Source organism: Herpailurus yagouaroundi, unplaced genomic scaffold (genome assembly GCF_014898765.1).
Source record: "Herpailurus yagouaroundi ecotype Mexico unplaced genomic scaffold, PumYag 182, whole genome shotgun sequence".
In the NCBI taxonomy this organism is placed as follows: domain Eukaryota; kingdom Metazoa; phylum Chordata; class Mammalia; order Carnivora; family Felidae; genus Herpailurus; species Herpailurus yagouaroundi.
Genome location: NW_024412413.1, coordinates 5,040,657 through 5,065,738, shown reverse-complemented (window position 1 = coordinate 5,065,738; position 25,082 = coordinate 5,040,657). Strand labels below are relative to the sequence as shown.

General features: G+C 63.6%; 1 protein-coding gene across 1 annotated transcript in view; it reads right to left on the bottom strand.

Moving 5' to 3' along the window:
* The window catches only part of SHISAL1 (shisa like 1), a 140,246-nt gene extending 127,309 nt beyond the window's left edge, over nt 1–12,937 (bottom strand). Inside the window, exon 1 of the mRNA XM_040490592.1 lies at nt 12,661–12,937. The gene's annotated coding sequence lies outside the window, so the exon portion shown is untranslated. The remainder of the gene's footprint in view (nt 1–12,660) is intronic.
* Nucleotides 12,938–25,082: the final 12,145 nt, after the last annotated feature.

Sequence of the window (25,082 nt, the reverse complement as noted above, 5' to 3'; positions counted from 1 at the left end):
CCCCTGTGGACTGTTTTTATTGCTATTTATTTTTTGAGAGAGAGAGAGCATAAGCAGGGGAGAGGCAGGGGTGGGGGGAACAGAGGATCTGAAGCAGGCTCCCGGCTGAGCAGAGAGCCCAACGCGGGGCTCGAACTCGCGAACCGCGAGACCATGACCCGAGCTCGAGTCAGATATGCTCAACTGACCAAGCCACCCAGGGGCCACCCGCCCGCCCCCCTCCCCCCTGCAGACTTTCTAAACCATGAGAACATATATTTCTCTTCTCCGCCCTAAGACTTTCTCTGAGGCCCAGGCCCCGCAGGTGCCCAGAAGCAGAAGAGGCTGGCCCGAGGACGTCACCGTTCTGTGCCACAGACACACCCAGTGCTGTGCAGCTGGGCCTCGGGACCCGGGGTTCGCGGCACAACCACATGTCACCGTGCTGATGGAGGGGCAGCGGGAGGCCCCCCCATCTCCTGCTCTGGAGCCCAGAGAGCAAACCAGCCAGGGAGCCAAAGCCTCACAGCCAGCGGAGGGTTACCAGGCAGAGAAAAGGCACGATCACACAGCTGACGGGTTAATTCCTGGCCACTGCCCTGGACAAAAGCAAATACACCGAGTCGCCCCCCCCCCCCCCCCCCCCCCCCAGCTCTCCTGGAGCTGCCCCTGAGTGGGTGAATCACACATGCCTGACAGGTGACTGGATCTCACTGGTTCAGCTGGGGGGAAAAAGCAACACCTTAATATTTACTCTAGGGAAAAAAAACCCCCAAAATATCGTAATTTGATTTGCTGGGGAAAATGGCCAAGGCAACCTGTTTGGGCATCTTCCTGCCCAAGATGGCACACGGGGCTCGGGACCCTGCCCACCCCCACACCGAGGTGTCTAAAAGCAGAAAGTGTGCGTCTAGCAAGGATGACCACGGCCAGGCTGTGCCTGCGAGGGAGGAAGCGGCCGCTGGTTGGCCCCCTGCGGGCTGGACGGCATCGGGCTGGAGCGATTGGAGTCAACCTCAGCCGGGGGTGAGGGGGAGCGTGGGTCTCCCTGGCGGGACCCGGGGGGAGGCAGCTGGGCGTGATGAGTTCAAAGGGTGTCACCGGTCAGGGGGCAGGAGTCAAAGGGCCCATCTGGGATGGGGGGGGGGCTCGTCTGGGTGCTCCCCTCTTGTTAGCCAGAGTTGCTGGCGACCGTGACTTCTGACCTCCCCCAACTCAGAGCCAGCGTGCCGGGGCGGGTCCTGCCTGGATCCTTCTCATGCGGGAGAACTGTTAGGATGCTGAATATTGCTGACGCGCATGAAAACGGTCCCGCAGCGAGGCTGACCAATCACACAGTCTCACCTGGAGATCAAGGTGGTGTCCTGGAAGACGAGGAAGGACCCCCCACAACACAGGACGGAACGGCCGAGAGGCAGAAGTGAGCCAAGGACCAGGCACCTGGACATCTGATCTTGGGATTCAGTAGTGTCCAAGAGCAGCTCCCAAGACAGTGAGCCAGGGACGACGGGGAAGAGAAATCCCAGCTTAAGAAATAACGACAGGAGCAACGTTTCTCCCCGAGCCGCAGCCGGATACACGCGGACAGATCGAATGTGCCCGACGAGTGTGCACAGGGCTGACGATGGAAAAAACCCACACCTGGTGCAGTTCAGCAGGGCAACGATACCGGAAAACTCTGCAGGCTCACGTGGGGAAAAACGTGTGAGGAAAGGGGATCAAACCTGAGTAGGGCTTCTCCCCGTCAGCCAGGGAAGCAGGAAGAGACGATAGAACAAGGTTTGAAAGCAAAAGAGACTTCTCCAGACGGAGGGCGAGGCAGCCGGCTTGCCCCCCACCCCCAGCCCCATGAGTCCGGGCCGCATATACACATGCTGCTTGCAAACCCCAGGCCCAGGAGAAGGCAGTGGGGACCGGGTGGTGGGGCCGCCGGGCAATGCAGAGCTGCGCGCCAGGTAGGTTCTCCACCCAGGGGTGTGTTTTCAAGAGCTGGGATCATACATCCCATCTGAGGATTCAATCATGCTTCGTGGCTCCTAGGGGCCTAAGATTTATGTAACGCTTACGTCGTAAGCCCTACTGACTAATTTCCAACTCGTAGACGTGAAGGCACCTGAGGAGGCACAGTGGTTGAGGGTTCTGCCTGGATCGTAGCCACCCTCAACCTCGACGGGGGGGAGCAGCCCCACGCAGCAGGCGAAGAGGGAAGGCGCCAGTGAACAGAGAAGCCAGGAGCCACGTCTCTCCTCCTGCGCACAGGGGACGCTCTGCCCGGTGCCTCCGGAGAGCTGCAAACACGTGGGTGGGTCGTGGGCACAGTCGAGAGCGAACCAGTTCCTTCTCTCATGCGAGAGTCAGACGCGAAACCCAACAACATAGGAGGGAGACGCCAAGAGTGGCCAAGAACGGCCGGGGCCACTGGGGGCTGAGCTCTGGGACAGGAGGTCCTCCGATGGGCCAGCAGGGACTAAAGCTCGCGAGGAATGAATGTCAGGAAGGGCCAGTGGGGAGCAGACTTCCAGCCAGAGTAGGACCAGGCCTACGGAATTAACGGAGGCGGTAGGAGGACACCCGGGTGGCTCCGTGGGTTGAGCACTGACTTCGGTTCAGGTCATGATCTCACGGTTCGTGAGTTCAAGCCCCATGTCAGGCTCTGTGCTGACAGCTCGGAGCCTGGAGCTGCTTCGGATTCTGCGTCCCCCTCCCTCTCTCTGCCCCTCCCCCCCTTGCACTCTGTGTGTGTGTGTGTGTGTGTGTGTGTGTGTGTGTCTCAAAAATAAAGAAACATTAAAAATTTAAAAAAAAATAAATAAGAGAGGTGGCAGGGCTGGTCGGGGGGTGGGGTCCCGGAAGGTGGGGAGACCCCAGGGCCAGCCCACGTGGGCTCTGGAGGCCACAGCAGAGTCTGGACTCCACCCTGGGAGCTGCTGTGTGGTTTTAAGCAGGGGACAGCCCTGATCCGCAAAGCGCCTTGGGGCTGCTGCCTTGAGGCCCAGATTCGGGCAGCGGAGGGCTGAGCCCGGAGGCAAGGGCCCCGGCCACGGAGGCCACGGAGGCCTAGCGTGGCCAGTCGCGGAGTCCGCGGGGCAGGTGCGGGGAGCACAGCAGCGGGAGGCGGGAGCGCACGGGGAGCGGAGCGTGGCTGAGCCGAGCCTCCCGTTCAGAGCAGGAGCGGCGCGTGTTGTGCGAGGTCGATAAGAAAGACGTGGAAGCGTGTCCTAAAGAGAACCGCGGAACTAGAAGCAAAAGCGGAGAGCAGCCGCTGGCTCGTGGGAGAGGGTCTGGGCGGGGGGCTGGGCAGGCAGCTTGTGCGCCTCAGGGGACACATTTCCATAAGATTGGCAAACGCGTGACCCACGACCAGGCGCGCATGTAACTTTTTTAATTGACAGGAGGGGTGGGGGGGGGACCAGAAAGCAGCAGAGGGACCCTCCTTTCAGAGTGAGAAGCCCACCTTAACGTCATTGGAGGGGAGGCGGTGGCGCAGAGAGCTGCGCGCCCTCCGGGAGGCGGCCCTGCGGCCGAACCTGCGGAAGGGATATGGAAAGGAACAGAAGGAACAGCACGTGCAAAACTCAGAGGCCAGAAGGGACAAAGGATGCCCAAGGAAGCAGGAGTGAGGCCGCGGAGGAAGTGGGCCGGCAGGTGAGGGGTGGGGGGTGAGGGTGCCCACGGGCCGCGGCCGGAGCTTGCTCCTGGGCGCGTTGCTTGGGTGCTTCAGAATCACATCGCGAGCACAGCCAGCGCTGATGGACCTCGCTGCCTGCCACAACTGCGCACGCACGGTCAGCTCATTTACTCCTGGCGACAGCCCATTTTACAGATGGGAAAACAGAGGCTCTGGGGTGGGGGGTAAATTGGCTCGCGCAGAGTCGAAGGGCTGGTAAATGGCAGAGCTGACATTCGAAGCCCGGCAGGCCCAGCTGCCGGCTCTCCGAGGCCCCGGCGCCCAGGGGGGAACAGGACCATCCCCTGAGAATGCCCGGGATCCCGGCCACCTGCCCAGCGGGCCGCACCAAAGCCCCGCTCCTACAAGGAGGCTCCCCGGCCCTGGACTGGCCCCATCCCGGGGCTCCCTGGGAGTCTGAAATCCAATTACATTATAAATGCATTGAAAAATCGTGGGAACTCGGAACTCGGAAGCCTTCTGACTGCAGAAACGGCATCCCGGGGCGCGGCCGAATGAGCCGGCCGGCTCCTCTGGGGCCGCCTGCCGCTCTTTGAGGAAAGAGTCCTGAAGTGCCCACCGAGGCAACAATAGGCGCTGCGGCCTAGCGGGGAATAAAGGACGGTAAACGCTCGCCTCCTAGGCCGGCCCACGGGCGCCCCGGCCGCGCGAGGCCGCCAGGCACCTGCAGCCTCCTGGAAGGCACGGGGCTTCTCCCTCTCCGAGCGCAGGGATCCCGATCCCGACGCTTTGCCAGCTCCCGTGCATAAACGCATGCAGGCTGTGCCTCGGGGTGGAAATAGCACAGGATGTGGTCCCAGGCCTACGTCGGTGCCCTCTGTCCCTTTGCTGCGTGACCTTTGCAAATCACTCTGTCTCCCTGAGCCTCAGTCTCCTCGACTATGGAAAGGAGGTGACAGGAGCGCTGCGTCGCAGGGCTCTTGAGCCCAGCACGTCAGAGAATCCCGGAAATGGCAGGCGAGCTGCCGCGAGCCTGACCGCCAGGGGCCTCGTCCACGCCGTTCCTTCTCCCGGGATGCTGTTCCCTGACCTGCCCTCGCTCCCGCAGGTCTTGGCTTAAATGTCACTTCCTCGGCGAGGGTGTTCCTTGCCTTCCAACCTATGCTGTGAGACTGCTGTCCTTTCTTGAGGTGCCCCGTTCTCCACGGACATCTGCCTCCTCCGGCCGGGCCCCGTGGCTGTGGGGGCGAGAGCGCGGCGACCGAGAGCAGAAGCGGTGACCTGGAAACCGGACACAGTGCTGGGGGCCCACGGGGAGAGTCAGTTCCTACGGCCGTGTCGCGACTCCGGGAAGGGGCCCCGTGTTCACAGAAGCCAAGGTGGGGGGCGGGGTTTCCAAGTCAGGGGAACAGCCCGGGCAGAAGCAGAGGGGGGTCTGATGGCGCACGGAAGTTGGGGGCCAGACTGGAGTCTTTACGCGACTGAAGCTCGCGGAGGCGGTGGGCGCCACGATAGACCCGCAGACCTGACCGCTACGGGAGCCCCGGTGACAGATCCTGCCGCAACAGGTCCTCAGAGGAATCCTAGCTGGCGGTTCGGTGGCAGTAGGCAGGGTCCCCATGGCGGCCAGCCCACACCGATTTCTCGCACAGATGCCATGCCACCAAGGACCCCACGGGACCTCGGCCCGGACCACGTCAGCCCCAGCGCTTGTCTACACCACCAAGTGAGTTTCGGGGCTTGGAAGCCAGGCCGGCTGGGCTCCCGGTCCCTCTCCTGGTGTCGCCAGTTCTAGGGTCTGGTGCCAGCGTCCCCTATGAACTTGTTCCCTAGGCTACAGATGGGTCTACTGTTGACTGAGGAGACGGCCAGTGTGAAGTGGGCGGGGGACGGGGTCTCCCGGGGGGGGCGGGGATGCTGGTCTGGGGAGCACAGCACGTGCAAAGGCCCGGTGCCCAGGTTTTGTCTCGCAGGGAGGGGGGGGAGCAGACGGTAGCGGAGTGGGGGCTGCAGGGGCAGGAGGGGGCCAGAAAGGGGTTGGGCTTTACGCCGAGCTGATCAGCTGGGGAGGGATGTGATGACGGGCGTCTTCCAGAAAGAAGACGCCTATCGAAGTGCAGGGGACGGACTGGAGGGGCCTGGGGTCCTAAACTTGGCAGCAGAGGCACCGAGGAGGAAATGCCGAGGGGCTGCTTTCCGGGACGATGGCCGATAACGCACGTTTAGCGGGCACTTGTGAAGGGAGAGGCTCTGCGCAGCTGTTAACTCAAATGCCGTCCCTTTACTGTGCTGCGGAGAGGCACCCCCTGGGGCACAGAGAGGTTAAGCAACTCACACGAGGCCACACAGCCTCATGGTCCGCGTTCCCAGCACATCCTCCCAACCCCTGGGCCAGTACCTCCTGGGGAGCCCCCTGAGCTATGGGACCCCGGCACCAAGCATATCTTGTCACCAGCGCCAGCCTGTGTCACACTGTGTCACAGCCTGTGTCATGGCCTCTGCTCCACTCTGCCCGCGATCCCGACGCTCTCCAACGAAGGAAAGCTCAGGAACCGACCCAGTGAACAGGTTCTTTCCCTCCCCCCACCCCGCCCCGCCCCCTCAGCTTGTTTTCTCAGCTCTGCGTCTCATCTAGGACCTGGCGGCCTCTCCGGATGCTCCCTGGGGATGCGAGAGACGGAGCAGTGGCCTGGAGGAAGACAAGGTTCCCTGTGGCCAGGAGAAAGTGCCGGAAGCTCCCGCGCATCCCCGGGGCCTTGCTGCGTCGTGGTGGCGACGGTCCCTGTTTGGGAAGGGCTCCTCCGCGGCAGGCTCAGGCCGCCACTGTCCCTGCCCTCGAGGGGTCCCCTCTCATGGTGGGAAAGGCCACACGTCCGCCATGGAGCCACCGTCCCCGTGCCTTCCCTCCTGGAAGTCTGCGCGGGTCCAGTGGGCGTCGGGGGAGGGGGGGGAGGTCAGGATGGCTTCACGGAGGAGGTGATGCTTGAATCAGGAGAAGTTAACTTACCGGGAAGAACAGGGGCCCTGGGAACAGCAAGAGGGGAGGCATGAGGCCAGACGAGCGCAGGGCGCAGGGCGTGGGCGCTGAGGCTGGGAGCAGAGGGGTGGTGGAGCGCCAAGGAGGACAAAGACGCCGAAGTGGCACAAAGTGACGGGTGGGCGGGGACGGGAGGGAAGACGGCTCAGCATGTGCGAAGACCTCAGGGTGGGAGGGAGCCTGGGGACTCAGGGGCCCGGGGAGCTGTGTGCACTCGGGGCCAGCTGGCACCCTCGGGAGACAGGCAGGGCCGGCCGCCTCTGTGCCAGGTACGGTGTCACCGCTGTGTTAGTTAAGGACATGGTGACCAGGCCCACGGTGGCCCAGGACAGGGCCCGCTCAGCTCTGCCTGTGTCCGAGGCCCCAAGGCCCCCTCCCATCCCCCAAGCCCCCCAAGAGTCCTGTCTGCCCCTGCGGCACACAGCTCAGGCCCACCCCGCTCCAGGCCACATGGCTGACTGGGCGAACGTGCGTGGGCAAGTCCCCGTGCGCGCAAGCTCCGTCCCCGGCCTGCAGAGCACACGCGTGGCCACCGCTACCAGCTCAGTGACTCGGCCGAGCCCTCGCTCCCCCAGATCGGCCCCGACCTGGGACAAAGCGCCCAGCAGGGCCTGAACAGTAGGGTCACCACACCCAGTGCCCACCCTGCTTCTAATACTTCTCTGTGCAGAGGCTCGAGCTCCAGCTTTGTGACACACGGCAGGTGCCTCTGGACATGTCCCCTGGCCCCTTGGAGCCCACGGTCGTGCCTGTCGAGTGACGGAGTGCCCCAGTGCGGGGCTGCGGAGGGAAGGGGTAGAGAGCCGTGCTGACCATCAGCCAGCATCTGCATTAGCCTCTGGGGGTGCGGGCGGTGGGGGAGGGGGGCGCAGGGGGCAGGCACAGGGTCCCGGGGGAGCCCAGCGTGGTCGAGGTGGACCGTTGCTGCCTGGACCCAGCCAAGGCCTCGGAGGGAGACCCAGACGTGCCCGTTCTTGGCGTGAAGCCCTTCCTGCTGCTAGGTGGGTGGGATTAGCGTGAAGGGCGACGAGGCCCCAGCGCCCCACAGAGAGGGCAGCGGGAGAAAAGAATCCGTTAATTCATTTGGTCCTTTGGTTGCACTTTTTTGAGACAGAAAGAGAAAATACCCCACTCGTCTGCTTTTTAAATTAAGAACTGAAAACATTTGATACGTTTAAATTGCCTTAGAGGACACTTCGGTTTTATTTCAGGGCCACTCAAGGCCGAGAGAGGAAGGGGGGACGGGGGGAGGGAGACTGAGGGTCTAGAGAGAAAAGGGTCTAGACAGATCAGGGAGGGGAGACCGGCGGGGACCCACCCCTGTGGGGAGGGAGCTGAGAGGGAGCGGCCCGAGGGAGACCCGGGTGTGGCCCCCACCAGGCTGGCACCTCCTCGAACCCACCTCTTCTCTCAGCCTCTTGCCAGGTGGAAGCCGCCCAGGGCAGGCCGCCGGGAATGTTCCATGGAAAGGAAGAAGGTTGAGGAAGGCAGGCCCAGAGCCCGCTGGGCTCTCCTTAGCTGTGTGACCAGGATTTGGGATTAGGAGGGGGGCTCTGACTGCCCCCAGGCCCAGGGGGTTTCTAGGGGAAGATGCTGTCCGTGGGGGGTGGTCTAACTGTACCCCCGGGTGAGCAGGAGAGCTCCAGGGGTGGGGGCTCCAATTGGGGGGGGGGGCCCTCACATCTCCTCCAATCAGAGTAGCTCCAGAAAAACTTTTGTTTGAAAAGCCACCGAAAGAATGCTCCAAGCCCCAAGGCCGTGGTCCCCCCTCCCGGTGGCCATCCACACCCCCCCCCATCCAGGTTACCCAAGATTGGAGGACGTCCCCCAGGAGAAATGTCTTTACAACAGCAGCCAGTGGTGTTCTGGAGGACCCACTTGTGCCTGGCTCTGTGCTAAGTGCTCGGCACAAATTAACGCCTGCCCCCCTCACCGCGCCTCCGCGAGACCCCCATTCCCAGTTTCTCGGTGTGAAACTGGGGCTCACCGAGGTCTCGTGGCTGGTAAGCAGCAGGACTGGTGTTTGAACCCAGGCTGTCTGGCTCCAGAGGCCCCAGTCCACGCCTGGTGCACACAGTAGGCCCTCAACGATGGCCCCTGGTGAAGGAGGATAAGGACAAATAAGACGGAAACTCGTTCTCACCCAGGACAAGCTGGTAGCTAATGAACATTTGTTCCCACGCTGGCCTTCGTGTTATTTCTTACGGGTTCAAACACTCAGTTGTTAGGAACACGGGCTCAGTTCTTTCCCGTTTGGGCCGGAGACGATGGTGAAGCTCCCCCACCCCCCGGGAAGGACAGTGAGGCAGGGCAGCGTCTCTGACGCTCAGCCTTGAGGCTGGCGCATGCTGGGGCCTCTCAGGGCCCCAGTCAGGGACAGCAGCTGGACCTCTCTCCGCCCTCGGCCTCCCCCTTCCTCCCTCCTGTGCCCTTGGGTCCCTCCTTGGTCCCTCCTCCCCCCGGCCCCATGCACTCCCAACCTGCCTTCTCCCAGCCCTCCTAGAGGATTGGCCCATTTCACAGACGGATAAACAGAGGCTCAAAGCTGGGGAAGGTGCGTGCACACGGCTACAATGCTAGGGACGCTCCTTAATCCAGGCCTTTCTGTCTCCTGCTCTACCCCGCCTGGCAGGGGCAAGTACCGGCACGGGAGAGCCCCCTTGAACACATGTCTCTGAGATGGGATTTGTTTCCGTAAGTGACCTCTCTGCCCAGGGCGTTTCTTGAAATCCGGGGAGATTTAGAGAGTATTTAACTTGAAAAAACCGTCCCTTTCCCCTTCGGTGTTCTGAACGGCTGGTATTTAAATACCTTCCTGGCTTAAGGGCATTTGGGCTGTGCTGCTCTTTATTGCGTGGGTTAATGAGAACCAGAGTATTTGTAAGTGACCTTTAACCCTCCAGCCTCCTCTGCCCGTCGCTGGATGGGTGATTCTGCAGACTTTCTCCCGAGCCCGGTGTCCCCAGGCTCAGCCACCAGGAATGATCAAGAAAGAACAGGACAATTATAATGCACATCATGAGATCAGAGGCTCCTGGTTACTACTTAATTCAGAGCAGGTCAGAGGAGCTCGACAGAGTTCTCAGGGAGGAACTCAGGAGCAGAGAAGGGGCCTTGGAGGGGCCCGGGCAGCATTCTCTGCAGGACCCCAGGGGGTGGCGGGCCGTATGCTCAGCAGGTGAGCAGCGGGACCAGCTATGGCCCCTGCTTTCCTGCCTGCAGGATGCCCTCCACCCGGTCCCCTGCCTGCTGGAATCCTTTTATGGGACCACCGCCCCCGTGAAGACGTCCCCTCAAGGACGCCTCCGTGCTCCCCGGTCTCCGCTCACTCCCCTCCCTGGACCCCCCGGGCTGGGGGCAACGCCGTGACCTGGGCACTGACTCCCCCTCTAGACCCCCAGCTTGACCTCGTGCCAGTGATATTTGCAACATCAGGGCCGTGTGGTCCAGGGAGAGTCAGGTACGTGCATGTGGAAGACGAGGCCCCCTCATCTCCTGAACTTGCAGTGTCCCCGGGAGAGTATAGGGTGGGATCTACACCCTCCCCCATCTGCTTGGGGTCGGGCGGACGGGTGATACCCCGAGCGACGCGAGCTGAGGCGTGGCTGACGCGGCTCGGCCCCCTCCTTTCCTGCCCGATCGCATTACAGCCTGGAGTCAAGGGCGGCTGAACCCAGCTCGGCCCGGCCAGACCCCACCACCGTCAGCCAAAATCCACACCCAAGAGCAAGAAAAGTACGTGTGGTTGCTGTAAGCCCCCGAGAGGGGGGACTCGTTCGTTACAGAGCGTGGTTGCAGCAGAAGCTGACCGACGCAGCGGAGACGTGGCTCCAACGCGTCAGGAGCAGGGGGAGAGACGCCCCCCTTCCGCCCAAGGGGCCACCTTAACCTGGATGAGATGGAAGAACGCCGACCCCAGCGGGGCAGCACCTGCAGCGTGGGGAACGTGACCGAGGGCAGCCAGGGGGGCAAGGTCGGGGGCAGGGCTCTGGTGCCGAAGGCAGAGGGGACCTTGTCCGTGGCCGGCGGGCACCGTGCGTTTCCAGGACGGCCTCGACGGCAGACGCGCATCACGACACCGCCAGAGGACGCACAGCTGTGTCATCTTGCGGAGCGGTCTCTTTCCAGAGCCGTGCGTTCTTCCCGGTAGACCCGAGCGGTCAGAGGCGCGAGAAGGTGTCACGCAGCCGGCCCCAGCCTAGCGTTTGGTCGCTGGCCAACGGGGTCGCGGCGGCAGAGGCAGGAACGCGGCTGGGTGTTTAGGCCTTTGCTACGAGGCTCCCCGTGACTGAGTCAGTGGGTCTTGGGACAGCCCCCACCCCCCCTTGGGCACCCCCCCCCCCCCCCCCGCAGGCTTCCTGGGTGGCCGCACAGGCTGTGCTGGGTCAGAGGCAGCTCCCGGGGACAGAATCGCTTCAGAGGCACTGGAGGCGAAGGCTGGGTGTTCACGCGCAACCTGAGACAGGAACCCGATGAACCAGATCGGAGAACAAAGACTACGTTCCCGAGACCGGCGCCTTAATGTCTCACAAGACTTAAGGGGACTCTCCCTTTCCTGCGCTCCGCTCGCCCCGCTGGAAGGAGGTGACCCCGAGTGCCCCGGACCCAAATCCGTCAGCCCCCCGAGCTGGCCAGGACCGTGTGAGGCGGGGGCATTGCCAGGCGCTGGAAGGGGTGAGAGGGGCCGCTCCCGTGGAGCTTGTGACCACATCCTGGTCGGGTCAGGGCCCGAGCAGCCGCGCTCTCGCGTGCGTGTGGGTGCGTGCGTGAGTCTGCCGTGTGCCGGGGCCCGAGCTGGAAGGGCTGGCCCTCGAGGCACGTGGCCTAGTGCAGAGCGGGCAGTGCTGGCCTCAGGGGAAGCCGGCACTGGGTTTCTCGTCCCAGCGTCGCAGGCCACTGGGATTGGAGGTCGTGCGGGAGCTGGGGTACGTGGGCTGGGTTTCCCAGGCAGGTCCGAGGGCAGGGGCCCCTGAGTTCTGGGGGATACGTGGGAGAAGGTCGAAGGACACCGGCTCCCGGGAGGCGCAGACTCGACGCCGGGACGGCGCCGGGGCTCTGGCTGAACCACCGCGGCCACGTGACTTGACCGTGGCAGAGGCCAGCTCACTCTCAGGCCATGGAGACTCATCCCGATTCGCCCCCATCCCCAAGTGACACTCTGCCCCGTGCCCAGGAAAGGCGGGTCTGGCCTGTCCCCCGATCTCCCCCAGCACCTGCCCTCCTGCGACGAACGGGTGAAGACAGACAGCAGGCCCCCTGGCCAAGCCCGTCTCCCTGCCTTGCCTTCCCTCCCGGGCGTGGGAGGTCGGCTAGCACCGATCACCTGGTCTGTCGGTGACTATCCTGCCCAGGCATCAGGCACAGAAATCCATTTGGGCAGAAAGTCAGCTGTGACAGCCCCTCCGAGCCCCAGGGGACAGAGGCGCAGAGCGCCAGGAACGGACCCCCTCCCGACTTGGCTCCCTCCGGCCTGACTCCTCGCCCAAAGCAGCCCTTGCCCAGACGGCGTCCTCCCTGTAAACCTCCAAGTACAACCCAGAACCAGGGATCTCGAGGCCCGTCCTGGGAGCTGTAGGTCCCTGGGATTTCTCCCAGTCTTTCTAGAGAATCTTCCCCACACCGGGCTCTCGAGGAGGCTGGACGCCAGGGTCCCCTCTGCCCCCTGTGCACGTCCCCCACCCACTGCTGGAGCAGAATGGGAGGCCCGCCTCCCCCGAACCCGCCACCAGAACTTTTCGATCAGGCGCCTGCAACCCCGTTAACCTGCAGCGGCTTCTAATTGAGCCAACAGGGCTCTGCCATTGTGGCAACGGCTGAGAGCATTCAGAGCTGGAAAGGGCAGGCCGTTCTCCCCCAGGCTGGGGGGCGGAGGGGCGTGCAGAGGGAGGAGAGGTGGCGTCACCCCCCTCCCCCATGTCGGGGCTCCCTGACGTCAGGGGCACAGGAGCCCCCACCCCCAAGCCAGAACTCCCCCACCCCAGCCTCACGTCCTCCGGGGAACGAAGCGTCCCCTTACCTGTGCCGAGCCTCGCTGCTGTCCAGCCCGCAGAGGGTAACCCTGGGCGTCCGGGGCGCCCGCCACCAGCCCCTTCCTCGGGAGCAGCCCCGGCCAGGCTGCGTGGGGCGCGTCCCGGGTCGGGGCATACGTGTCTATGTGCCCGTGGGCGTAGCAGTGCCTCCGGGAGGAGCCGGGGGTCAAATATTCCTGGCTGCCACCTGCCACCGGCCCATCCCAGGGGCCGGCTGCCCGAGAAGGGGGGCGCTGTGGCCGGGCCGGGCCCGCCGTCATCTGCCAGGAGCGTCAGGCGACAGCTTTTGCTTACCAGGCTCCCGCCGGCTGCTCTCCCAGGCTGAGGCGAGTGGTTTATTTTTAGAGCCCGGCCCTTCCCCAGACGCCAGGATCCCGGCTGAGATTTCCAGCGGCTCAAACGAGCCCATTCCCGGGCTGACTTGCCGCTTACTGGGAATGTTCTGGAAGAGAGACGGAGGTGCTCGAAGGATGTGGAGCTCAGTGTTCTGGTCTGAGAAGGGCGGGGCTGGACGGGGGGGGGGGGGGGTCTCCGGGACCCTCTGGCGAGGACGGCCCCTGACTCAGCGGCCAGAATGGGGTTCGGCTTGGGCAAGGTGCTTCCCCGCTCCAGGCTGCCTCGGTTTCCCCGTCTGGAAAATGAGAGAGTGCAGCGGGCACCCCCGTGCAGAGCAGGGCTGGGACGGGAGGATGGGGAGCCACAGCTGCCCACTGCGTATTCTCCCCAGCTGGACTGAGGTCGAGGAGGACAGGGACCCCGGCTGCCCGGTTCACCGTCAGAACCCCCAGGGTGCTCTTCCAGGGTGGACGCACATAGTAGGTGTTCAGTAAATAGTAAGTAAGGGAACAAATGCCCATCCTCTGGTACCCAGTATCAGTCTCCTAACTGCCCCGCAAGGTCGCTGGGAACACTTATTTGATAGGTGTGGGGCCTGAGGTCTGGAAGGGTGAGGGGCCGACCCAGGGACCCTGCTCGAAGGTGACAGCAGCTTCCAGGGGGTTGGGTGACGGCTCAGGCACTTCTCACTCCCCCGTCCTGCCTCCTGATCAGACGGCCATCCCCTGGCACATCCCCTTTCCCAGCCTCAGCCCTGCTCACGCTGTCCCCACCGCTGTCCCTGCTACTGTCCTGCTATGGTCCCACTACCCCACTGCTGTCCCCACCTCTGTCCCCACTACGGTCCCGCTACCCCACCGCTGTCCGCACCGCTGTCCCCACCGCTGTCCCCGCCCCTCCCACGCTCCCTCTCATTCTCTGGCTCACGGCACGCTGGGTGTTCTATAAATGTCATCTCCTTTGCAGACCAGATGGCCACTGATGGGCTATGGGACTCAGCCGCGGGGCCTCTCTGCAGCCGTCTGGTGTCCCGAGGGGAGCCCCGTTCTCCGTGGCGGGGGGGGGGGGGGGGGGCAGCACACCTCCTGACCCGCCTGGGCCTCACTCTCCTTCTCCCCGGCTCGGGCCCTGCCGCGGCGAGGAGGGGACGGTGCCAGGCGCACACTGGGCCGCCACTGTTTGCCCATCCACATTGACTCAGCTCGCAGGGAAAGAAGTTTGCTGCTCTGTGTGTGTGTTTGCTGGATGTGCTTTTCACCACCGGAGCCTCTCGCCCTCGGCAGGGTGGGGCCTCCAGGCTGCGCTGCCCCTCACGGAACCGACGCAGCCCCGTCCCTGACGCACGGACCACCCGTCTTGGCCACCCCACAGCCCGCCTTTGAGGAGCCGCTCTGCTCTCTGCAGCCTCCCACGCCAATGCCACCTTCTCCGTAAGGGCTGGGGACTGGGATTCCTGCCTCTGTGCCCCCACCCCTGCCCCGGGGAGCAGGAAGCAGGCTTGTGGATGCTGCAATGCAAATGCAGCCGTGGGGGCTTCTCCCCTCCCCCCCCCCCCGGGGGGAGGGGGGGGGGCCGCCCCCCCCCCCCGGCCTCCTCCAGCCATACAGCCCCAGGGTGCTTGGAAGCAGGGAGGGTCTGGTTAACCGGGACCATCCGCCCCCAGGGCGGCTGACCGGGCCCAGCCAGCGGTCTCTTCCGGGACCCGTGGGGTAGGAACGCCATGAGGTGGAGACGACCACGTCCACCTGCGCTGCGTTCCGGAATGGCCACCCCCGACCCCCGCCACCCTGCCCTCTGAAGCAGGTCTCCTGGTTCTCTCCAGGCTCAGACCCCTCAGGGCACCCGTCCGGAAGATTCTGTGCGCTGTGTCCTCTCTTTGGCTCACGATGGTCTCTTCCAACAGGGTAGGAACTCCCCGGAGGCAGAAACGTGGCTTACGCGGGGCTCCAAGGGCCCTCTGCTCCTGTTTGTCGGGCAAACGGGCAAATTCCCCCCAAAGGAAGGGTTCGGTGAGTCGTGGCCGTCCACAAGGTCCGGATAGCACTCGGTGTCCGGGACGAATGTCCACGATCCGAGCTAAGTGATCGCCAACTGCAGCTATGGGAAGGCTTCAGTTTTGCTGAAGACACACGTCGGTTGTGACGGTTTGGAGGGGAGTCGCTCCCCTCCGGAGCCCAGCGGGCTCACCATGTGCCGTGGTCCCTTGCTTCCTGTGGGTGAGCGCGAGGCCACCACGTGGTGGTCGTGACCACATAGAGGAGCTCAGACGCCAAGAAGCAGGAGGTATGAGAGCAGAGCCCGAGAGGTGACAGGAAAGGACGGGGGGTAGGTCGGGGGTGAAGGGACTCCCCAAAGAAGACACCTCCCCGTTTACGGAGGAGGAGCCCCTTCAGAGCGTCTCCAGGGTCCACAGCCTGGCACGTTCCCCGCCTGAGCTGTTTCGCTCGCCTCACATGTTGGCCACGTCCCCTGTCACTCGCTGCCTGTGGCTTGGAGACCCTGCCCTCGCTCACAGCTGCATCCAGGAGTCTGTGCACCGGAAGGAGTAGCTGAGAAGCCCAGGGGATGGTCACCCTCCGGGGACAGAGCCCAGAGCCCCCCGACCCCCCGTACATGCCTGCGTGTGGGCATCTGATGGGCCACCGCCTTCTCCCCAGGTGCGCCCACCCCGCTGTCCGTGGTTCGACGGCCACGACACTCCACCCGGCACTAGTTCAAGGTCTCGACGACTGGGTCTCCCTTGTCAGAGGGCCGTGAAGTCCACCTGCCCCAGGATGGGGGTCCCGAGCAGAGAGGAAGCAGACGGTGGCCGTCGGCCTGTCACCTGCTGGTCTAATTCCAGGGCCGTCTTGTCGCCCTGTCGCTCACCGGGGGTGGGGAGGGGCTGGGACAGACAGGAGAGATCCACAGATGGAGAGGGACAGTGGGGCCGGCAGGGACGGAGACAGGGAAAGATGGGAGACAGAGGCAGAGAGACGCTGAGGGGGACAGCTGGCTGGATGTCCAAGAAGGGAGATAGGCTACCCCTCCTCCAGGGAGCCCTCCTGGTGACGGTGACGACCTCCCATCCCTTTGCCCCTTTCTGCCTTCTCCCCGAAGTGGGGCCTCCCCCTCTGCTCCCTCCTCTGGCTTGGCCCCTGTGTGGGCTCGCAAGGCCCCTAAGGAGGAGCTAAGACAGGGAGAGTGAGGTGTTGACCCTGCCTCCCCGCAGGTGGCCAAGCTTATCCTGAGGACGCCTGGGGACCCTGGGGCCTGGCGGCTGAGTGGGGAGCAGGGCCCCCTGAGCTGCCCCCGTGGACGCAACGGCCAGCAGCCTGCAGCCCCGAAGACAGTGGCTCAAGAACGCCCGAGTACAACCGTGCCCGACCTGATGGGCCTGCCCTGCCCGCCGTCTTACAGATGAGAAAACCAAGCTGTGCCCACCTTGCCCCCGGCGGCCTTCCTGGTGGGTGGCGAGTGCTCGCACGCTTCCTGTAATGGGAAGCTCACTCTCTCGCGAGGCAGCCTTCTCCGTGGACACGGTGTCCCCCTTCCAGCTGCCCCTCCCCCAGCTCCTCCCCATTTTGGCGGCTCAGGGAACCCAGGCTTGGCCCACAGACGCCGGGGGGCCCTGGTCCCTCTCTGTGCCTCACGGCCACGTGCCAGGGCTTTTGAACCCCTCCCTCGTGCCTTTAAACCCCTTCTCCTGAGCGACAACAGTTAGCAGTTCCCGCCCACCGGGCGTGCTCGACGTCACCCGGGCTCCCAAGCTGCTGGTCCGTTCGCTCGTGAGGGGTGGGCTGCCCCCACCAGGGGCCAGCAGGGCCCTCCTGTCCCTCTCGCTCACTGCCGAGCGCTCAGCGGCCAACACGATGGCTCGGGACACACCAACGGCTGTGCGTTGCCAATCTGCGGATCTGCAGGTTTTGGGGAGGGGGTGTCGGACAGCCCCGGGGTTCCGGAAGGAGACCCCTCTCCCCGCTCCCGGGCCCGCTGGCCCCGCACAGGTGGCTCCTTGCAATCGTGGATGGTGCGTCGCAGGCCTGCTGGAATCTGTTACCTTCCTCTGAAGATTGCTTCCTGCTTCCGCTGGCTGTGAAATTAGCAGCTGACCACCCGCAACTCACGTAGGCCTGGTTTGGACTTGGCTCGCGTGGGTGTGGAAGAACCTGCTGTTTGTCGTCCGAATTACCTGCGACTCTGTGTTCCCTGCAGAGCTGGGGGCGGGGGGGGGGGGAGGCTCTCTGCCTTGTCCCCCCTCGTGATTCCGGTCACAGTTTCAAATCGCCTCTTGGGAGAATGCTTCCCGGATTGGCTTCTGTAACAAAACCCAAGCCCTTCTCCCCCATCATATATTTTCTCTATAACCCTGACCGCCACCTGAAATTATCATGCTTATCACCAGGTTTATCTGCTTCTTCTCTGTCTCCCCAGACAGAACATTCTGCCAGGGGCGGGAGCCCGTCTGCGTCCCTAGCCACAAAACCTTGGCCCAGCACAGCCCTGGCCGTTGGCTCTCGGTAAGGGTGTTAATGGACTCCTCCCTGTATCCTCTGACACCTGCTGGCACCCTTGGGCTCTCGGTAGATATTTCCTGAACGGAGAGTCATTTTCCTTGAAAGAGAAGGTAGGAATCCCTCTGGTACCTCAGGCCTTCTCCCCGCCTCTTGCCATCTGCCGGGCTCCCTCCTTCCGTCAACGGCCCCTCCCTCCACCGTTTTCCTCCGGGCGGAACTGAGTTCGCGCCCTTCCCCCACTGGGCTGTGTCTACCAAAGGCCTTGACGCCCCCACCCTGGGCCCGGGCCAGAGGCACAGCCGAGGGCCCACAGGCCCGAGATAGGAGATACGAGAGACCCAGGGCAGGACTGGGGCCCCGGCTTGGAGCTGGGTTCAGAGTCCGGTCCCAGGGGCGTAGGAGACTGAGGGGGAGCCCGCACTGGGCGTGCGGGGTCAAGGAGGGGATTCCAGGGGGAACCCCTGGGGACAGGAAGGAGGGGCCAGGGGGGTAGAAGGCAGGCCTGGCACCTGTGGACAGAAGCCACTTCTTCAGTCCACACAGCTCTCTGCAGTGGCTGCCCCTGACTGCATAGACACATCGCCGGGAACTCACAACTCCCGGGTGCCTGGGAGCCGCCCCGCGCCCCCTCTGGCCAATCGCTTAGACGTCACGGGGTGCTGGCCTCAGTGTCTAAGAGCAGCCCGGTGACTGGAAGCTGTGCCCCGGGGGCTGAGAACCGGACCGTGCTGGAGCCCCCGGAGGAGCGTTCCCGCAGCCCCGTGCTCTGCATCCTGGCACCTGTCCCCCGGGGCCGGCAGGATGCTGGAGGTGTCCCCGGTGGGGGCTTAGTTCACTGTAAATTCTAAATCGAGAGCCACCGCTTTCTTCCAACACGTTGTTGTTACTTGTTTTCCTCTGTTCCCAGGGGCAGGAAGTAAGAAACTCACCTGCTATTAAGCCTGAAACCCCCTGGATCTAGGGGCAGGGGGCTCAGAGGCTGCCTGCCCCCACCCCAGTCCTGCTCCTCTCTCTTCTGCTGTGACCCCTAGAGGGGGCCAGGCACAGGCATCCGGGACGGGCTGACAGAACCCTCGAAAGTCCGTCCATCCTCAAAAACTAGCAGCCCCTCCGTAAAGATGAAAATGTGACTCCTTTTTGTTTTTGGGTTTTTGTTTTTTTAAGTTTAGTTTTTACTTTGCGAGAGAGAGCGCACAAGCTGGGGAGGGGCAGAGAGGAGGAGAGACAGAATCTCAAGCAGGCTCTGCACCATCGGCACAGCCCGACGCGGGGCTCGAACTCACAAACCGTGAGACCACGACTGGAGCCGAGGTCAAGAGTTGGGCGCGTAACCGACCTAGCCACCCAGGCGCCCCAGAAATGTGTCTCCTTAAAAGCCACTCTCTAGAACGTTCTGGAGAGCCAGCTTCTGTAATGACCACCTCCCGAGCCCTCGTCTGGGAGGCGTGTGAGGCAGCGGGTCGTACCAAGGATGCGGGGGTTGGATGTCTGTCGTGGGTCCTGGGATCGAATCCCACCTCCACTTCCGAAAACCAAGTTCCCTGTGAGCTAGATTCTTCCCGTCGGGCTGTGAGGACAATATCAAGGGGAGCAGCGGGGATCCCAGGGAGTGCTTCAAACGTGCTGTTTGTCGTGCCCACCGGGCCGATTGCAGTGGCCACCGAAGGGCTATTCGGAGCCGCCTCCGAACGTGCGGGCGGCTCGCCCAGGACCGGGGAGGGAACCCATTCCCTGTGGTGGGAAACTTCCAGGGTGCGGGTCAAGCTATCAGTCACACTGTCTCACCCGCACACCCCACATTGTTCTCCTCATTTGCAGCGGGAATCTTTGGGCTAATTATAGAAGTGAAGTAATTACCAGGCCGGCCGGCTCCACGCGGTGTAATCCGTGAAAAACGAGCTTACCGTGGTGCAGGGCGCCTCTGCTCCCCGGGGGTTCGAGAGGCCCCAGACTGTGGCTGGTGCCTGGGTGGGGAGGGGGTCCTGAACTCTCCGGATGGCCCTGTTCTCACCTCCCTCCGAGGTCTTGGCTCAGCTGGTGACACCTGGGCTGCAGACCAAGGGCTAGAGCTGGATCCTGGAGAGGCCGTTCAACTTTTCCTGGGCATGTTGTGGGGGGTCTCGGGTGGCCCCAGCTTCTCTCTAGCGCGGCCTGGCATTTGTCCCCGCGCTGCTCTGCTGATGCCCTCGAAGACATTGCCGGCAAGCTTTCCCACCGGGTCCCCACCGGCCCTCAGAATCCTTCTCAACACGGTCCCAGCAGCCCGGGGATCGGTGAGGGCTGGGGTCTGAGATGAAGGCGGCCGGCCCGGCCCGCCTCACGTCTTCCAACTCTGAGAGAATCCAAGACGAAGGCTAACTCTGGTGCGAGGCGGCCCGTAGCTGTTTACGGGGAACCCCCCAGGATCACTCCTTGGAGAAGGCTGGAGCACTCAGCAGAGGGAGGAGCACTGTCTCCCCCCGCCCCCCCCCCCCAGGCTCCCAGCCTGCTGCCTGGGTTCCTAAGTCAACCCCTCATCAACCCCCCACGCCCCTGCCCCAGAGTCTCGGTGCCCGTGGGGGGGGACGGGCACAGCAGAGGCGCAGATGGCCTCAGGTCAGTTCACCGCTCTGTCACCACAGTAACCTGGCCTCACGTGGGGCTCGAACCCATGGACTGCGAGATCAACCGACAGAGCCCCCCAGGCGCCCCTGGTCTACGCGTTTGCTAACAAGCCCCAGCAGCCGGTGGTCAGGGTTGGTTCCAACTCCGCAGCTTACAAAGTATTGCCTTGTGCTTAGCGTTGTGTGTGGCACCAGTGAGCCTCCAGGCTGGAGTCTGGATGGTTAATTGCCGGAGAGGAGGGATCGGGTTTTTCAAAGCACATCTTTGGCCCCCCCGATCGACGTGCAATCTCTTATCCCCGCTTTAGGGAAGAGGAAACCGACCCTCGGCATTACTTCGTTCAAGGTCACCCGGAAGGCCAGCAGCAAGGTGGGGCCCTACAACTAAGCCGTTCTATTCCACCGCCCAGAAGATCCTTGCCGCTCCTCTTGGTCTAAAACACTTGTGTCTGTGCCCCCGGGAGGCCTGAGATATCACACGAAAACCTTAAAAGCTTCCCTTTGGTCGGACTTATTCGGGTCTCTGCGCTGATGCACATTAAGCAGGTTGCAGCCTTGGGGACCTCCCCCTTCTGCTGCCAAGAAGCCCGAGTCCCTGGCAAGCGAGGATTTGTATGTATTTATTCTGGTCCACGAGCTGCAGCAGGCCCGGGCGATGTGGGGGGGGGGGGGGACTCATTTTCAGCCGTGACTGTGCCCTCTCTGCTTTTCTCTAGAGCCTTCTCTCCCAGCCTGAGTGGCTGACCTGCCGTTCACCAGGCAGCGAATTAATTACGTGCGGCCACCGCAGACTGTCAAAGAACGAGGAAAAGCAATTTTAGAAAAGAAACCCCTTTTTTCTCGCTTGGTGGCTTTCATTGTGGGAGAAAAGGACCATTACGAATTACATCAGAGCTATTCTGGGGCACTGGGCGGTGGGAGGGGGGTGCTGGGAGGGGCCCGGTCTCCGCTCTCTGAGCTGGTCCCAGGCCTCAGGGCGTTTGCTCTGCCCCAGGCCCACCCCCCAGGGAAGAGGGTCTCGCGCCCAGGTGTCCACTCAAGACCCTTGAGTGGAAGGATCCTGTGTGGCCTCTGTCAGATCACAGGATGCCAGGGAAAGCCTGAGGACGACCCAGCACAATTCCCTCATCAGAAGTTGGGAACCTGGGGCCTCTGAGAGGGGAGGGGCCTTATCCAAATTCACTTGGCCAGACAGGTGAGGGCCTGGGGCCTGGCCCCTCCTCTCGGGAGTGTCCCTTGGCCCCAGAGGTCTGGGGAAGGAACAAGCATCACAGGCTGGGTCCCCTGCAACCTGAGGAGTGATTTAGCACGGGGGGCTGGAGTGGGGTGGGCCGGGGCTCTCGGTAGACGCCTCTAGCAGGGTGAATGGTGACCCCCAACAGATGTGTCCACGTCCCGGCCCCTAGAACCCGGGAATGTGACCTTCTGTGCACACGCGATCAAGTTAAGGATCTCAAGATGAGACATCATCCCGGGTTATCCGGGCGGGCGCTAAATCCAGTGACAAGTGTCCTAGGCCACGCGGCCGGGGCCAGAGGGTGGAGGGGTGCACCCACAGGCCCAGGAGGGCCGGCCGCCAGCCAAGGCTGGAAGCAGCAGCAGGAGTGTCCCCTAAAGCGCTGGGAGGGGCCGCGACCCTGCCGACACCTTGGTCTCGGACCTCTGGCCTCTGAGCTGGGAGAGAATGCGTTTCTGTTGCTTTAAGCAGCGAGCTCGGTGGCACTTATTTATGGCGGCCTCAGGACACGGACGCACGTGGCTCTGTCCTGACGAGCATCGGGCTGGGCGACAGCCCAGCCCTGCCAGTCCCGCGGGCGGCTCCGGGGCCGGCCACAGCCTGCAGGTGGCCCAACCCCGGGGGGCTGGAGGGCTGGGCCACGTGTGTGCATTAGCCGGTGGGTCGCGGGGCCCGTGGACAGGCTGTGTCCTGGACGGAGGGTGGGTCTCATTGCAGGGGCCGCGGGGCCACCGTTTCCTCCACGGAGAGGCTGATGAGCCCATCTGCCCCACAAGGAGGAAGCTCCTATTCGGCAGAAGAACGAGGACAAAGCGAAAAAGGCCTCGGCGGGAAGAAGGAACGGGGCTTGGGGCAAACACAGCAGAAGCCTGGCCATCTCCCTCCGCCGAGAACGTTCTGGAAGCCGGGGAACCGAGCACCAGCAGCACCACAGAAAAGGGGGCAACGTAGTGAACGAAAGAAAAAACAAAACGGGTTCAGCTTCGGCAGCGAGGAGGGAGTCCCCCCTGTCAAGACGCCGGCCTCGTGGGCGGGCGTGACTCTGCCTCCGGGAAGGCGAGACTTAGCTCGAGACTGCAAAGGAGGAGGGCCACCTGTCAGGGCCCCCGGTGGAAGGTGCCCCGCAGGCAGGCCGGGATAAAGGTGCCGGGAAGGGACTCGGGCCGCGGTCCAGGGGCCCCCGGGTGCGGAGCCGTTCGGACAAGCTGTCCTCACCCCGCGGCACGTGTGCAGAAATACTAGTTCGGGAAAGATGCCCGTGAGATCTTAACACGGGGGCGATCGGAATGCACGGAGCTCGATCACGTACGGGGGAAGGCGCCCAGCTCTGTCCCCGTGTGTGGGAGTGAGAACGAGTGCCGGAAACACGCGTCCCCACCCTCCTCCAGGCTCCCACGCCGCCCGCTCAGCCCTGGCCCTGCTTCTGGAAGCCACCAGGTGAGGCCGGTCCCTGCTGCCCGCCCGCGCCTTCTGCACGGGTGGCCTGGAGCCCCTGACACAGCCCGGCATCCCCCATCGGAGTGCCCCCCCCCCCCGGCCACGTGTGTTTACGGAGGAGGAGACGTGTGGGCCACGGGGTGGGCGAGCTGCCGGGCACTTTCCGCAGTGGGGGCGGCGGGCGGCCAATGGCAGTAACCCCTCTCGCTTTCTGTCCCTTTCCTGATGAATGCCGCGCTTGAGCCCCGGGTCTCGTGTGTTTTGATCGTGTCCGCCTGTCCCTTGCTAAAGTGCACGGTTCAAGCCCTTTGGCCATTTTTCTATGGATCTGTCTCTCGTTGGCTTTTTTTTTTTTTTTTAACGTTTATTTGTTACCGAGAGATAGACACAGAGCGTGAGCAGGGGAGGGGTAGAGAGAGGGGGAGACCCAGAATCTGCAGCAGGCTCCAGGCTCCGAGCCGTCAGCCCAGAGCCCGACGCGGGGCTCGAACTCACGAACCTCAAGATCGTGACCTGAGCCGAAGTCGGTCGCTTCACCAGTGGAGCCACCCAGGCACCCCAGGAGGTGACTTAATATGGGGCGACTGTGGGCAGCCAGCACTCTGTAAGTGTCCATAGTCACTGTGCTTCCCGCGTATGCTCTGGCAGGGGACCCGCCCCCAGCGGGGGGCGTGGCTCCAGTGGACTCTCACTAAATGCCTGCAGTCAGCCGCACGCCGAGTGACCCGGTGGACACTTGGCCAGAGCCTTCACTCCCGTCCCATATTTGACCCACATTGCTTCTGCAGGGAGGCGCTCCAAGCCTTGTGGGACAGGCGAGGACGCTGGCCAGGGGGGACAAGTGGTCTGAGTCCTGTTCTCGCCTCCTGCACCCAGGTCCCCACCCGGGGACAGCCAGGGCTTGTGGGAGCAGGTGTAGAGCACGCTGCAGGAGGGGACAAGCTACGGGAGGGGATGAGCTGCCAAGAGGGACAATCTTCAGGAGGGGATGAGCTGGAGGAGGAGACACTTTACCGCAGGAGACGGGCTGCAGGAAGGGACACACGATCGATGTTGGGAGGGGGCATTCAAGGATATGGGTGCTGGCTGTGGGCTCAGAGGCTGAGGCTTTGCTTCCAGAAGTTTCTAGACCTTGCCCAGGTCCTGGGCTGGTCTAGGAGAGCCTGGTAGAGTCTGGCAGGGGGAGGGGAGTCGATCTCAGCCTCTGAGCAGGGGAAGGCGCTGGAAGCCGTCTAGGGATCGGTGGACACAGGCCCCTGGCTGAGCAGGGGCAGGGTCGGTCCGGGGTTCACCTGGCAGTGCTCGTGAGTGGAAGGATCTGGCTCCCCCGTTGTGGGGAGGGAGACATTTCTGTGCAGTCTGACAGCTGGACCTGCTGTCCCCGGGGAGGGGACCCCGGCTGGGGGGCACGGGGCATGTGAGAGGTGGAGCTGTGGCCCCGGGTCAGGCAGGCCCTCCCCCAAGACCCCCGCCTCCCGGGGCAGCGCCGTGATCCGGAGGCCCAGCCGGTGGAGGCAGACGGAAAGGAAAGGAAGCTGGGCCCGCGGGCGCAGTGGGCTGGCTGCGGCGTCACCTGGGGGCTTGTTGAACTGGAAGTGACAAGCTGGAGTGAGGGAGCAGGTGGCAATTTCTCCAGCTCCCTCAGACAAGAAATCTGTCCAGTGAGGGCTGGGCTCTCGCGCTTTCGAGAATCGAGCTGCCCGGGGGAGGAATACGGAGTCCCTGAACTCCTCCTCTGCCATGGGGCCCGGACCAAACATGAGGGGGGCGGGGGGTCACGGGGGGGTCTGCGCGGGGCGGAGCAAGGAGAGCACCCCCCCCCGTGGAAGGTTTAGAGAGCGGAGGCCGGCCTGGAACCCACAGAGGGTCCGGTTGACCCTCAGCTCCCGGCCGGCGTCCCTCCTGACCCTGATGTTGGTGACAATACGCAGGCCGGAGGGTGCTGACCTCTCCAGGTTGATGGCTTGCGGGCCATCCACAGCCGTGTCTGGGCTCAGGGAGGGCGCGACAGAATCCCCTCGGGGGAGACGCTGGCTGGTGGGACCCTCGGGCCCCGTCAACCCAGGAGCAGGTGTGAGGAAGGAGTTAAAACCATGAGTCGCCCGAGCTCCGCGCCTCCCCAGGAAACAGTTTCCTTGCAGAGCGGCGACCACGGCCGCCTGCTGACACCCCCCAACAGACGCAGCAAGTGGGGTCTGAGCCCGTGGACCCTGCACCCCAGCCCCCAAGCTCCCGTCTGGCCCCACAAGCCTCTGCACCTTCGCCCTGCCCTTCCACCTGCTGGAGCCCCTTCCCCACAG